The 14,915-nt window shown below is 40.8% G+C and overlaps 1 long non-coding RNA gene across 1 annotated transcript; it reads right to left on the bottom strand.

Annotated features, from left to right (window-relative positions):
- Positions 1–9,632: 9,632 nt before the first annotated feature.
- Positions 9,633–14,850, bottom strand: LOC116655358. The gene is made up of 4 exons (XR_004310472.2): positions 14,234–14,850; positions 10,886–10,918; positions 10,381–10,513; positions 9,633–10,310 (listed from the first exon to the last, which is right to left on the bottom strand). It is a non-coding gene; the product is annotated as an uncharacterized LOC116655358 (long non-coding RNA).
- Between the last annotated feature and the right edge of the window lie 65 nt (positions 14,851–14,915).

The following is a 14,915-nucleotide window of genomic DNA, read 5'->3' as shown; positions in this document are numbered from 1 at the left end:
AACTGAAAACTCTCGGCTCTGGGGCCCAGCCTGGTGCCCAGCCGTCGAAATCAAGACGTGCAAACGGCGAAAAGCTGTTTCTTCGGCAACCGCCAACCCGCCAACTCGTGAGCCGAAGAAGTTGGCCAAGACAGAGTTGCAGCGACAGGTGCCAAAAAAATACGAAACGAAACGAAACGATACGAAACGAAAAAACTGAAAGAGCACTGAAAACTGAACTGAAGAGTTAAGAGCGTCACGAAACCGGCTAGTTCCGGCGGTGTGCCCAATGCTTTCGACGCCACTGTGGCCCAGTGCCAACCCTGCCTGTAACCCCTGCCTCTTGCCACCTACCTTGGCCCCGGGATTGGGGCCACCTTTATATGGTGGGTGGGTGGTTGGGTGGTTGGCTAGGTGGTGGGTTGGTTGGTTGGATGGCCAAAAGGGGAATGGCTGCCATTCCATAAGGGCTTATAGCGAAACAAGGGCAGCTTTCAAGTATTCAGTGTTGTGACATTTGATCTTTTTTTTAAATTTTTTCTTGAAAAGGGGTTCCGAAAAAAACCTTAGGGGTTTCTAAAACTAAAAGGTACTGGGTATTATATGGGAAGGTTTGGGGGTAAGTCTGAGTGTCAGAGAAATCAAAAAAAAGAGCTGAGTAGCTTTGGTATTTCTTTAGATTTTTCTTTGAGAAGTACTGGGTATCATATAGTAAGTATTGGAGATACAAATAATTACAAATATTTGATAGAAATAATACTCAAAGGAAGATAATTAGTTAAAGTGAAAAGCAGAATAACTTTCTTATACTTTCAACTATGGCTTTGAGAAGTACCAGGTATCATACGGTTAAGATTGGAGGTATGAATAATAGTAGTCTTCTCTCTAAAAATAATATAAATTATTAGCAATTTTCCTGAAAAGAATCGGGTCTAATATAGCTAACTGAAAGCTTATACATAAAGCACCTAATCTTAAAAGCACCATAACTCTGTCATACTGTCAGTTTTTCTTTTAGAAGTACCTGGTATCACATAGTCTCAGGTAGTCTAACTTTTCATAGGTGTCTTTTAAACCTTAATCTCCAATAAGCCAAAAGAAACCCCGGGTATTACACACTTTTAAAGCTGAATAGATTTTCAAAATATCAAAAAACGATTGCGTCAAAACAAATACATTGTTGAATTATTGCAACTTCTGTTGTCCGTCGGCAGTTGGCAGACATTTTATTTAAATAAGCTAAACAAAACCACTAGAGTGTGCAAAAACAGCAAAAAACGACAAGCGGCTGGTGAAATAGAAAGGAAAACTGGCCAAGTTTAGTGTAATAGCCATATTAAGCCTGGCTTAAATAATCCCCCACAAACGAATCGAACGAACAGCTTAATTAGCTCTGGCGAATCAGCCGCCAACAACCGACAATTGTACAATAAGTTTTTATTATAAAAACTTAAAACTAATACACAGTCGTGTCTGATGTTCGAAATATTGTGCCGATTGTGGGGGCTTCGAGTCAAAGTCAAAAAACAATTTAAGGTCGTCACAACTAAAGTTTATTTTATATTTTTTCTATTTTTTTTTTTTTGCAAAGAAATCAAATATCATCAAACCAATCCCACCTCACCGCCTAACTTTATAGAGTTTTTTGCCACTTTTTGCCGCTTTTTTTTATGTAACGGTCCTTGTTGGTATTATTGGCCAAATGCCGACGAATATTGACGGTCATTCAGTTAAGCGCTGACAGCTTTGTGGTTGGCAACCGTTCTTCAATTTATTTTTTGTTGAAAATATGACATTTTTGAGTCAGAAAGTCTGAAATCACTTGGTACTTTCGATCATTTAGGATTGGTTCCATTCTGGTCTGGACATTCTGGTCTCCCCCGTTAGAGTGTCTCTTGTTGGCCAACGAACCCTATTTCTTACTCACCTGTTGGGCTATCTAGCTGGCTGGCTCAGATTCGTTGTTCGGCTCAAGTCTTTGGCTGAAAAGTGCATACAGAGAGAGAAAAAAAAAATTAAAGAGGCAAATTAGTTGAAATCCGTCATAGTCATAGGGCTTTCAAAGTGGCCCCATTGATTAATGCAATCCTCCCTTCCATCTAGCCCCTCCAATTCCCATTTCCATTTCCATTTCCCGCTTTTATGGGCCTAGTGCCAACTCATCCCGTCATCCGACCATACCGCCTCAGGCCAAAAACATATCAAAGGCGAAAGCCAACACGCTTCGATCGCAATTACCTGGCCATTATGCGGCGGCTAGACATAATTTCCCATTAGCAGCTTTTTATGGATTGGCCAAGAAAACGTGAGGATCCATCCATGAGCCATCGCCCTGGGAAAAGTCATCGCTCATAGACCTAGGTAGGAGAACCCAACCCATCCTATCCTATCCCATTTATCCGCTCAAGTCCGCACCTAATTAGATTGGACTTGCCCATCTCTTAAAAAAAAAAAAAAAAAAAAAAAAATTAAGAAAATCTTGTGAAATCCAAGAAAGCCGAAAAATAAATGAATGTTGAAAGTGAAATTTTGTCAACATGCGGCTGCTTCTGCTTCTGCTTCTGTTTTCTTTGCATTTCAATTTGTTTCTGTTTATTATTAAATGTGTTTTCAATTTCAATTTCACTAGAAAGCCAGGGCCTCGGCGGGGCGGCCTTCTTGATATTCTCGCATGGAGTCCCTCGGAATGGTGGAAATAAACAAACAATTTGTTGGGAGCGCACCTGACTGGCATGAGCGATGGATGGAATGCCAGATTTTATGATGGGGGAGTTCGAGTTCGAGTGAAGGGATCTGGCTCATCAGCATGCCAGTTCTCTTGAACCAAACGAAAGACTTAGGCAACGAACTTGCCGGGAGTTAAAAAAGAAATTGCAAGAAAAATTGTTATATTTAAGAGTTTTTGTTTATTTTTTATGGTTTATTATTTATATTTATTAATTATTATGTTATTTATTATTTAAAATTAAATTTTTAATGTTTGGCTTTTATTTTTTTCCATTTTTGGAAAGTTAATTCTAATGAAGACACTCCCGAAGAGCTTTCCACTGGAATTAGCCAACTCTGAGACTGCCAATAATTATTGGCTATTCCCCGCCCCCTCCCCCTCCCCCTACCACTTTATAATTATTTATTATTTTTTCTATTTATATACTTTTTCCACCCATCTGCGGATCATCCGCCCCTCGCACACACATCCGTCATTTTGGCTCTTTCCGGCTTTTGCTTACGGCTCTTTGGCTCTTTGGCTTTCGGCCGCATTGGGTGGTGCACTGTCCGGGCCAGAAAGAGAAAGGGATGTGGCCCAAAGAAAGAGAGAGACTGACAAATTGATATGCCCATTCGAACGACATTAGCATATGTCGCCGTATGCCTTAATTAACTATTCCGATCAGCTAATATCGGTTTCACCCACCCTAAAAAAAAAACAAAAAAAAAAGAAATATAAGGGGGGAGGTGGCGGTGGGTGGGTGGTGCGGCTGGTGGTTTCTGGCCAAAAGGCTTATGGCGGATGACTCTTGACGCACGAGTATTTCAAATTTTTGAAAGAAAGTCTTCAGTCTTCGACTGCGAAAGTTGCGGGTTGAATGACTCAGAAATCAAAATAAAAATTATATTTGCGACTATTTTTGTTACTTTTTTTTTTTTTATTTTTTATTGAACCTTTTTAGAGGGTAGACCTTCAGTAGATGTCCAGTAGAGCCCTGGCGGATTGCAGATATTTATTTTAATTCGATTTTGAAGCCAAAAGGGCAAAGGAATCCGCTTAACAGCCCATTAAGTGAGTCATTAAATGCATTAGAAGAGGAGCCTTTAGTCCTCCCAGGCCCTTGGGACATTTTTTATTTGAAAGTCGAATAAAGATTTGAAATCGGATAGTGGGACTCGGCCCAGCCTAGACTTGTAAAAGTTTATATTTGTTTTGTTTTTAATTGTTGCTGCTGCCCCGGCCGCAATGATGATGGTATAAAAAATATAAGCACTACGCTTGCGGTCATAAAAAAAAAAAAATTGTATTTATTCGAGAAATACGAGAGGAAGATGCCACAGGGGCAAGGGGGCTCTGCGGTTTTTCATCGAAATGGTCTGGGATGGGGGGGATTGCATTAAAAAACGTGAGTGCGTGAAATGTCTACAACAAAGTCATAACATTACAGCCTGTAGTTGATCTTTTGGGTAATCATTTCGGGTTGTCAGTTGCGGGTTGTCGGGCCTGTAATTGTCAGTGTTGTTTGTTATTGTTGATCGCTGGCTTGTTTTTTTGGGGCCATCGGAAATGTGTCAATGCGGGATGAGTATCCCCATCGCATCAGGTGGGAAAAATAACAATCCACTTTAATGTCCAACACCACTTCAATGTCATCGAGAACCAATCGATGGAAGCCCAGCTGTAGAAACATGCGAGTGACTAAGTTTTTTGCCAAAAAAAAAAACTTCTCACGATTAATACTATCCATTAAATCACTCATCCGCACCGTTAGACCCAAAACTTAACAAAAAACCATCAAAATCTATTACTTAATTTTTGCTAAAAAGAAAATGAACCCAAACCTGCCCTAGTCCACTAGAGCCACTATTCATCGAAAACTTCGATTTAATTTCTTTTTGATCTTCAGATATTTACGTAATCCCCCCCCAGATACCAGACAAAGGCAGACGATCCATTGTTTCTTCTCCTCAGCAAATTAGAAGCAATCCACGATAAAAAAATCCAACAAAAATCAAACGCTTTCGATTTCTATTTGAATATTTAAAACGAGCAAAGACCGGCAGCATCCCCACATGCCTTATATCTTATATCTTATATCTTATACCATCCACGACTAAAAAGAAATTCCCATCAATTAATTTTCCTCCTCTTTCACCTTAATTTTTCGATTTTGTTCGGTATTTATTTTTATTTATTTTTTTCTTCTCTGTTTATTTTATTTTTTTCTTCACTCCCTATCTTTGGGTACAAATTTCTAAACATCGATTTTTTTGCAAACAGCTCGGGAGAGAAATAAAATTTGAATTATAATAAAGTTAAGAGGCTCATAAATAATGTTCAAAGGCGTCCGAAAATCGCAGTTATTTTTTTTTAAATCATAAAAAATAAAAAATAAACCAAAAATGTATGCCAAAGTGTGGGTTGCCGGTTCATAATTTTTGTGGCTTGTGTTTTGATTAACATTTAAAAAGCGTAACAATTAATTTGTTAAACGATGCTGGGAAGTGTTTTTGTTTTGAAAAAAAAAAGTTAAAAAATAAAACTTAAAATACAATTGTTGGGGAAGTGAAAGCGTGGGTGGTTGAATCTCTGCCAGATTAGCTTTATATTTCTTTTCCCAGGCCCTCGAAGAAGAGGGTTCTACTCGAGACTCTTTGAGATGCAAGCGAATTATTTATTTCTTCTCTACGTGCTGAGATTGCATTTTTTTGATGCTTTCTAAGCAGAGGGCGGCGGCCACTGACCAACTGGCCACAAATCAAATTGTGTTTCAGATCTTTAACTTTAGACGGCAGTGTCCGAAGTTTAATGGCGGCAGACCGAGTCAGAAAAGAGATATATTGGAGTTCCCTGAGTGGGCTTTCACCTGAAACTCATATGGAGGCACTCCGGGTAAGTGTAAGTGTCGGCAGACGTCACGTACCGACTGACAGTATAGCCGCGCCCAGCCTTGACCTACAGCACTGGTTTGGTCTTGGGCTAGCAGTTGGTCTATCTGGGCAGGGGTGGGGCCTGGCCTGGCTTTCTAAAATAAAACCAACTAGTCTAGTAGTTGCCTCTAATGATGCCCCTAAATGGGCAGAAAAATCAAAACTCTGCCAATTAGCAAGTCCAAGTTCAAGTCACAAGTCACAACACAGAGGCCTAATCCCAGATGATTGCAATTAAGCCGCTGGCCAAACACCCACGATCCTGCTTCCCAGTGACCACAGAGTCTGTCTAGTAACCTGATTTAAATCCCGCAACTAATTAAAAGCCGGCAATCAACAAACAAAGAAATATTTGCTTTAAATATTTATGAAGAAAATATTTATAAGCGTTGGTGGCTGGTGGCTCTTCCGGAGCATGGTAGCGGGGGCGGAAGACTATAGATCTCTAGAGGCTATCTACTGGTACCTGATAGTATAGTGCCTCCTCTATAAGACTGAGAGATAATCCAGTGATCTGAGACCATGTCCAGTTGTTGACACATTTCCGAGCCACGACCGTTGAACGGTTATTTGGCTCTTGGCCCCCCCAACCGACTCTTGGCCAACAGAGCCAACATGGCTTACAGCTAACAGCTAACACATTTGCAAAAAAAGCGGTTGCTTCTGTTGCAGTTGCATCTTTGGCAGTGAGTGGCATTTTTGGCCAAAACCAAAAGCCAAAAGACGGGAACAAGAACGTGTTTTTTTGGGACATCTACTAGCAGGAGTAAACGGGTTACGCAAAACATAAAAAAATGAGGAAACTAACAAGCCGGCCGAATGTGTGGCAACAACGCTGTGTGTCTGGTGGCTCCGTTGAACTTTGCGGCAGTGTCCGGGCAGTGCGTTTCGGAGCCAATTGTGGCGATTGCGCCACAGAGATTGGGGATTGGGGATTGCGGCATCCAGCTACCAGAGTACTCTTCCAGCATGTTCTCATAAATTACATTTCTTACACTCTCAAATTGGATTAGTTTCTTCTAAAAGTTATCACATTTCTGTCATCAAATGGGCCATAAGTTATGATATTTATCAGCGGACCAAATTGGCAGGCCAACTGGGCAAAAATGGGAATTAAACATAAAACCTAACCATCATCTTGCCAAAAAAAACAAACAGTAACCTTTTAGGAAGAACTTTCGCTAAAAAAAACAAAAAAAGTTAAAATTCCCAAAAAAGCCGACAGATTCCATAGCTGATTAGTATTTAAGATAATGGTCTCTGCTGGGTTGAAAATTAACAATATTAGTATGCAGATGCTAATCAATCGATTAAGATGGAGAGTTCCCCGAAAAAAAAAATATAAATTAAATTTTAAAAATTATGGCATACTTTCAGGCGGACAAAGAAAAAACATAATTTTAAAGCATACTTTTAGGGGTGTGCTGTGAGAAACAATGCGAACTTGAAACATAAGGAGATACAAAAGAAAGAAAAGGGGCGAAGACACACCAAGCACACACTTTATCAGCTTCACTTGAGAGCTTCATAGCTTCCCTGGCTCCCTTTTTACTTCCATTTCCGTTCCTTTTCCGCTTGCCAAGCATTAAATGTGAAAGGAAAGCAGAAGAATAGAGACAGGGAAGAGATGGGAGAAGAACAAGGGTTGCTAGACAGACAGAAGAATCTGTCGGGTGTCTTGGTGGTGCGTGTTGGGGGCTGTCATCTACACAAGCGGAAAATCAAGAGGGTTTCCTCTTCAAAAGGGAAGATATGGTTTAAATTAAATTAAATATATTGCCTACTTTTAGGCAGTTTTCAAATAACAATTTTTCTCATTTTGTTACAGTTTAAAGAGTATTATTTATATTTTTTCGATAAATTATTCCTTAGAAACTCTAAGAAAACTTTTAATTTCAATAACTACTACATATTATTTCTAATTATCTCTAAAAACAGGTTTAAGAAAAAATCGCTGCCTACTTTTAGGCACTTTTTAAAAGAAAATAACCACTTTTATTCTCTCTGCACTGCTTGCTTAGAAAGTATTCCCTGGAAACCCCTTAAAATCACAAAAGCCAAATCAGCAGGAATTTACAACCATTCACATATGCTTCCTCCCCCCTTTTTTAACTGCGATTTGAATGCTTTTCAGAAAAAAAAAAAGTGAGGAACAAAGCCATTGTCACCTCCAGGACACGGTACTTCCTCCCTCTATATTTCTCCATTTCTGTGGCATGCTTCATCGGCTTCCGCCCCTCTCTAATGGCTTGTTGTTAATAAATTCTGTCGTGTTCTAGACAGCTCAGCTTACCTTCGTTGTTGGGCGAGTTATGAGTCCTCCTCCTCCTCCTCCACTGGCAGTGTCTACTGTTAACTATTTGGCTTTGGGGGTTCTTCGAGCTGAAAGTTAGATAGAAATAAGAGATATATTATAACTATTTCTTGACTAAAAACATGCCACTTGGTCCCCACTCTGTTGCCACTTGTTTGTTCATCGTTTTGAGAGCTAAAATCCTAGCACCCTGCACCACTGAGCCACTCCACGCACCACTCGAGCAACTCAATCGATTTGGCTTTGAGGCCTCCCCCTCGGGTAGAAAGTGCCCCGGGCCATCCGAAATAAAAATATTGAACAATCCAAACAGAAGAAAAAACCAAACAAAGCCAGTCATAACAGAAATGGACAAAAACTCCAGAAGCAACTGCCGCCAAATAGCCAACATCTAGTCCAATCAGTGGCGATTCAATTGAAGCGGAGAATTGGAAACCTCCAGGGTCGTAGTTTGTTTTCAGAGGCAAGGGGTCTGGGCATGGGCATGGGCAGGGGTCTGAGGAGGAGGGGCCTTTAGGTGCAAGCCTACCCCAAAATATATTGCTTGCATATGTCTGGCATTTTTCTCAGCTCACTCCCCCCTCGGATGCTCATTTTTGTAATAACACGGACGGGTACAGTGGAGCGTAGCTATGAGGGCTGGGAAAGGCTATAGCTCGGCCAATTCTCATCCGATTCTTGCAAGGAGTACCTTAAACGATTTGTGGATCGATTTCCCATCGATCTGCATCAACGCCCGGGAGCAAAAATTTTTTTCAAAATTTTCCTGGGGAGACCCCTTCAAAAAGTGGGTTTTTGGGATATAGCCCACTGGGAAGGCTATATCTCGGCCAATTCTCATCCGATTCATGCGAGGGATACCTTAATCGATTTGTGGATCGATTCCCCATCGATCTGCATCAAAACCTGACAACAAAATATTTTTTCAATTTTTTTCATCATTTTCCTGGGGAGACCCCTTTAAAAAGTGGGTTTTTGGGATATGACCCCTTGGGAAGACTATATCTCGGCCAATTCCCATCCGAATCTTGCAGGGAGTACCTTAAACGATTTGTGGCTTAATTTGCTGTCAATCTCCATTAAAATCCTGATATAAGATATTTTTTTTATATTTTTCCCAGAATTCCTTGGAATCGCCCCTCTGAAATCCGTCTCATCGAGGGCCTACTGTGTGTTTGCTCATGATGTTGTCAAAACATAGCTTGATGTCTTTCCGATGCACAGACATTGACCCTGGACGACCCGCATCTGGCCATATGCATCCCTCCAGCACCACCACCACCCCCTCCCCCGTGTCTGTCTCTTTCCCCTCCCCCGGCAGGAGGGATGCATCGCTGCAAGCGGGGTTGAATTGTGGAAAGGTCATTGGGCTGCCACGGAGACGTTCAGAGTTTGAAGTTTGAAGTTTGAAGTTGTGGAGCTCTGCAGGCGTACATACGTGGGTGTCAATGACTGTGGGTGTCTGTTGGCTGCCACGCGCCTCTTGAAAGGGCAGCCTGGGAGCGCACATTAAAGTGGCACGCAAAAAGCGAATGCAAATGGAAGCGACACCTGGAAGTCCAAAACATTTGCCCAGCGATTAGATAGGCCGCTCCTTTGGGAAAAGCGAGCAAATATTTGCAGAAATCCGATAAACGATTCTTGTACTTCGCAGTTGAGCTTTTTAAAGAGATAAAAAGTAATGCAAAGAAAGAGTATCTATAGTCTGTAGATGAAGGTGATCTTCTGGCTGCCCTCCTCGCTTTTTATTGAAAATCAATCACTTATGGCATTTCCATATCAATTGATAACTGAAGCGCCAATTACTGCCATCCATCACACTCGGATGCAGAAATTGCATGTCAGTCAGGAGATCTTAGGGACTAGCTTACACTCGAAACAATATCTGGTTACAATAGTTATATAATATAATAGTAATAATATATATAGTCTCTTTCTGGAGTGGCGCTTCGCCTTTCAACGCCAGACGCCGATCGAGATTCCCATCCGGAACATATGGGGGCAGGGAGTTCTATTTTTAGGCCTGCCACTTGGAGGCATGCAACAAAAACAAGCATCCCATCCCATCCCATCCGATCCGATCCTCCCTGGCTGCTAATAGATCGTGGCAATAATTTAATGGGCATTCTACCATCTCAGTTCCAAAAGAGGAGGGAGTCTGCGAAGATGCCTTTTGGTCATGCGAACAAGAACCAGAATCTTGGTCTTTCTTCTCATTCTTGGCCTCTCTCCATAAGGAGGCAGGGGAGGAGTTCTTGCCACAACCCACATATGGTGGGGCCCTCCTTGGATATATATTTGGATCGCTTCCTGCTTTTCTGCCACTCGAGATGGGACATGGAAGTGGAAATGGGAACTGGCAACCGGCAACTGGCAACTGAAAGAAAAATAAAACTAAACTCTAGTATCGATTGCACTTTAAATGCCTCCACTTTTGCGGCACTTACTTCCAGAGTCTAGGAACTATTTTCAGCTTCATAGATCATATTTTTCATATTGTTCTTCTTTTCTTATTTATTTTTAAAACTTAATTATTGAAAACTAAAATAAATAAGTGGAGAAAGTTGTTGGTGGAAGAATCTATAAATAAAAAGCAATTCTTTCTTCAGTTTCAGTTCGGAGGCAATTTGTAGATAGAGTATCTTATGGATAGAGTATCTTTCGGGTAGAAAAGTGCGCCATTAATAAAATCTGTTGTGCCTAGTTCCAATTGAAGACAATCTGGATGCTGAATGCGGAATTAATTGAGACAAGAGCATCATCAAATTGTCAACTGCTGAGTATCTGAGTATCTATGTATCTGTGAGGGTGCTTCTGTTGTGTATCTGAGTATCTGAGGCAGACTGGCTGGCATGGCTGGCATGGCTGGCTGGGTGTCTGGGCTAGTCGGTCGTCGTAGGGCTTCTCCCCCCAATAGTGCAGTGCACTGGGGGAATTTGCATTTCAACTCACCAGCGCAGTTCCGGGGCCTGAACTTCTCTCCCCCTAAAAAAATAGTCTCAAATTAGCATAAAAATCAATTAAAATTAATTCCACCAATAAATAGTTATCTATCCAAAAGTATTGCTCCAAATTCCAAAGTCAATTGAAGACTTTATCGCTGATTTTTGTAGATTTGGAGCAATAAACTTTATGAATTCTGCAGTCTTCTTCAGAAGAAAGACTCGAAACCCGTTAGGCATTCTCATCTCTAATTGGAGGCTGAACACTTCAGGCCCATTAATGCTAATTTGGAGCTTCGATGTTTGCCAGAAGAATATAAGGTAACTCTCCGAAGAACTCGCCGAACAAAAGACTCGGAAGAATCAAAACATAAAAGAGAAACCATAACAAAACGGTTCTACGCATTCATCTTCCAGATACATAAATATCTCCCCCAGAGGGGGGGACCTGCTGACATCGCAATTATTTATTTCTCACTCTCAAAAAAACTTCAAATATAATAACATCTGATTGGGTTTAGTTCGTAGCCACTTCAGCTCCGATTTCAGCTGTGGATCGGATTCGCTGGAATCTCTGGGAATTCGGAGACTTCTCGGACATGTGTTGTCAACAAACCCATAAACAAGCACCTAAAAATCGCAAAATCGCAAAATCACAAAATCAGAAAGCAAAAACATAAACGAAGCGGGCTCTGGCTTTGCTTTCTTGACTTTGGACTTGGGTTGCAAGTCCCACAGGCCTCTAGAACCCCTCCTCTTTTTTCCCCACCAGACCGTAACGTGACGCACGCGCCGCTTTTGGCAAAAAACAAAAAATCAAAAACTAAAGGACTTTGTGGAATTTTATGCGCAGGCGCAGCCCCAAAAAGGGCAGCCACCTCTGCTGCTACCAGCTTGGATCGAGATCTTCCGAGATCTTTTCTTGCTGCTCCCTTTTATTTATTATTATTATTATTATTATTCTCTCTTTTTGTTTGGGTTTTTGGTTCTGGGGATGAGGGAACATCAAGAAAGGGGACAGAGCAGCTGAGCTTTCCAGGTGGAGGAGTCTTCAAACAGCCAGATGGGCTTCCAAATGCCCTTGAAAGGGAAAAGAGACTCTCAAGAGGGGATCGAAAGGGGATATATTATAGGAAGTTCTCTAAAAATATATCTAGAAGACTTATATCTCAAGATATCTTTGAAGTAGAGTATCTCATAGATATAATATCTAATAGAGCTATAACAATTAGATATTTTAAAGAAAATTAGGAATTATAGTATCCTCTTAAAGCCTGAAATCTTCAATCTGTAGAAGAATTTATCTTAAAATGAATCTAGAAGACTTAAATCTAAGATATCTTTAAAGTAGAGTCTAGTATTCCCTTCAATACCCTATTATTATAAAGATATAGAAGAATTTATCTTAAAATATCATGAATTATTGCAGATATTGTAGATCCTTAAGAATAATATCTAAAGAAAATTAAGAAAAATCTAAGATCTAAAAAGATTCTAAGATCTTAGTCTTAGATTGTAGTATCTCCTCAAAGACGCTATTATAACAGAGATTTAGAAGAATTTCTCTTAGAATATAATGCGATATTGTAGATATTATAGATCTTTAAGGATTTTATCTCAAGAATACTAATAATAATCTTACAGTATCTCAAATCTTCAAAGATTCTTAGGAAAGATAAGATTAGAAATGCAAATTTATATTATTCTTATAAAAAATATTAAAGAATTCTTTTAAACGGTACCCCTGCAACCGAAGAAATCTTAGGCTTGGACTGTAGAATCTATAAAAATGTAGAAGAATTCTTCTGAAACCTTCTGAGTCTAGAAGACTTGTATTGTAGACACCCCAAGTAGCAGTAGATTGAAGTCTTCCCCCCTGAAGCCCCAAATCTTCGGGGCCAGCTCCAGTTCAATGTCAAGTTTCTTCTGCTTCTTCTTGATGGCAGTCTTCCCAGTCTTCTTCTTGCTCTTCTTACGCCTCCGTTTCCGCCTTCGCTTTTTGGCTCTTTGCATTTTCGATTCTTTTGCTCCCGAGGGAGTAGAATCGCAGTTGTTTTTGTTGTTGTTGTTGTTGTTGGAGTTGCTGAGCTCATCGCCCAAGTCACCGGCCACGCCCCAAAGTGACGGCATAGGCGCCAAGGCTCCCCTTTCCCCCTCCTCCTCATAAAAAAAAAAAAACAAAAACAGAAGTTGAAGTTGCTCTTCCCTGTCTCTCTCTCTCTTTCTATCTCTCCATCTCTGTCGCCGCATGTTAAGTGGCCCACTCGAGAGATTTGTATCTCAAGGACGCACTTAAAAAGGGGATGGGGAGGGGAGGCGGAGTGGGCGGCAGGGTCATGGCCGTGAGTCACGCTTATGACAGTTCAAAAGTAACGTGAGTCACTGTCCAAAAAAAAGGGGGGAATCTCATAAAAAAAAGCATAGAATGTCAAAAAAAAAAAATGCAGGAAGGAAATCAAGTCAAGCGGAACGAAGAACCAAAGCAAAACAAAGAGAGAGAGAGGAAGAAAGGGGAAAGAACTCGAATTATGCAATAAGATACATTATCCATCTCTGTCTCTCCAGCCCAGCATCCTTGAGATTTCTTTGATTTATTTTTGGCCTAAATTTTATTCTTTTTTTCTCCAAGTGGTGGGTTTAGGTCGGGTGGATGAGAATCTGAAGTCTTATCAAGAAACTTTTATTCATTAGCGCGTTTTAAACTAATTAAACACGCGAGATTATCTACGCTAAGCGCTATTCGCTCTGTCTCTTTCACGCTAATTTTTTGGGGCTGCCCCCCCTCCCCCAACTCTCCTGTAGAATTGGCAAGCATGCGAGAGAGAGTCGAAGGAAGAGAGAGAGAGAGCTGCTGCTGTTGCTGCCGGCTGCTGCACTCACACACTCTCACACTCACACTCACACGGACCCCGCACGCACGCACCACGCACACGGGACTTTTATTGATTTTTCAACGCAACAAAAAGAGACGCAAGATGATAAACAGGAGCTGCAGGCGATAACGGTGATAGCGGGCCCAGAATCACAAAGAAGAAGCACAATCAGAGAATACAAATAATTGCACAACAACACTGCTATCAACGGCTTATAATGCATTATTAGCATGCACTCTCTCCCCCTCTCTCTCACGCTCTCCTTGCTCTCTTCGAGTTGACTCCTTTTTGGCTCCTTCTGCCGGGAGTTTCCGATTTTTGGCACACGCCCAAAATACAAAAAGAAAAACACAAAAAGTGAATGGCCAACAAACAAAACAACAACAACAACACGAAAGACAAACACAAAAATAAACAAAAAGGAGAAGAATAAAAAAACACCCACAATCTCAAGGGTGCAACTACCGTTATCCTACAGGACTCACTTTTTTTTTGGCTCTCCCTTTTACTGTCCGCTTCTGGATAGTCGCTTGCGAATAAGTTACTTATTTAAGATTCCATCAATTTTTAATCACACGGTCTAAATTAAACTATTCTTTTTTTATTATTATATTTTTTATTATTTTATCTTCCCGATTTCTTGTTATTGCACTTTTTTGAGGACGCGCCGTACCTCGAATTGACTTCAAACAGGCCTCTTTTTTTGGCAAAACACGTCTGTTATCCTTCACCACCGGTATCCTTTAATTCAGTTTAATATTGTTTATCCATTGTTTTGATCTTTTAACACTTTTGCGAGGCAACCGAAGCGCCTGAGCGTTACAAAAAATAACAACAACATAAAAAAAACAGTCCTTAGAGGTGGGAGACGCGCCTTCGCATCCTTTTTGGGGGAGGGGTGAAGCGATTTTTCAATTTTCCGCCCAAAGAATCGCACTTTTCCGACCGACAGCAAGGGGTTTTTCGAAAAGTCCGCTATATCACTCGGAACCCGGCAGCGTCTTCACTGGGCGAAGGCTATTTTTCGAAAAAAAGTGTTTGGTAGGGCAAGTCTTTTAAACGGCTGTGGTGGTTCGCTCTCTCTCTGCTCTCTTAGGGGTGGCAAAGAATCGATTAACTTTGTGGAAGAATTCGATTTTCGATAGGCATTTATAAATTATATAAATA

Source organism: Drosophila ananassae, chromosome XL, assembly GCF_017639315.1.
Source record: "Drosophila ananassae strain 14024-0371.13 chromosome XL, ASM1763931v2, whole genome shotgun sequence".
Taxonomy (NCBI): Eukaryota; Metazoa; Arthropoda; class Insecta; order Diptera; family Drosophilidae; genus Drosophila; species Drosophila ananassae.
Note: the sequence above shows the minus strand (reverse complement) of the source record. Positions and strands in the feature narration are given on the sequence as shown.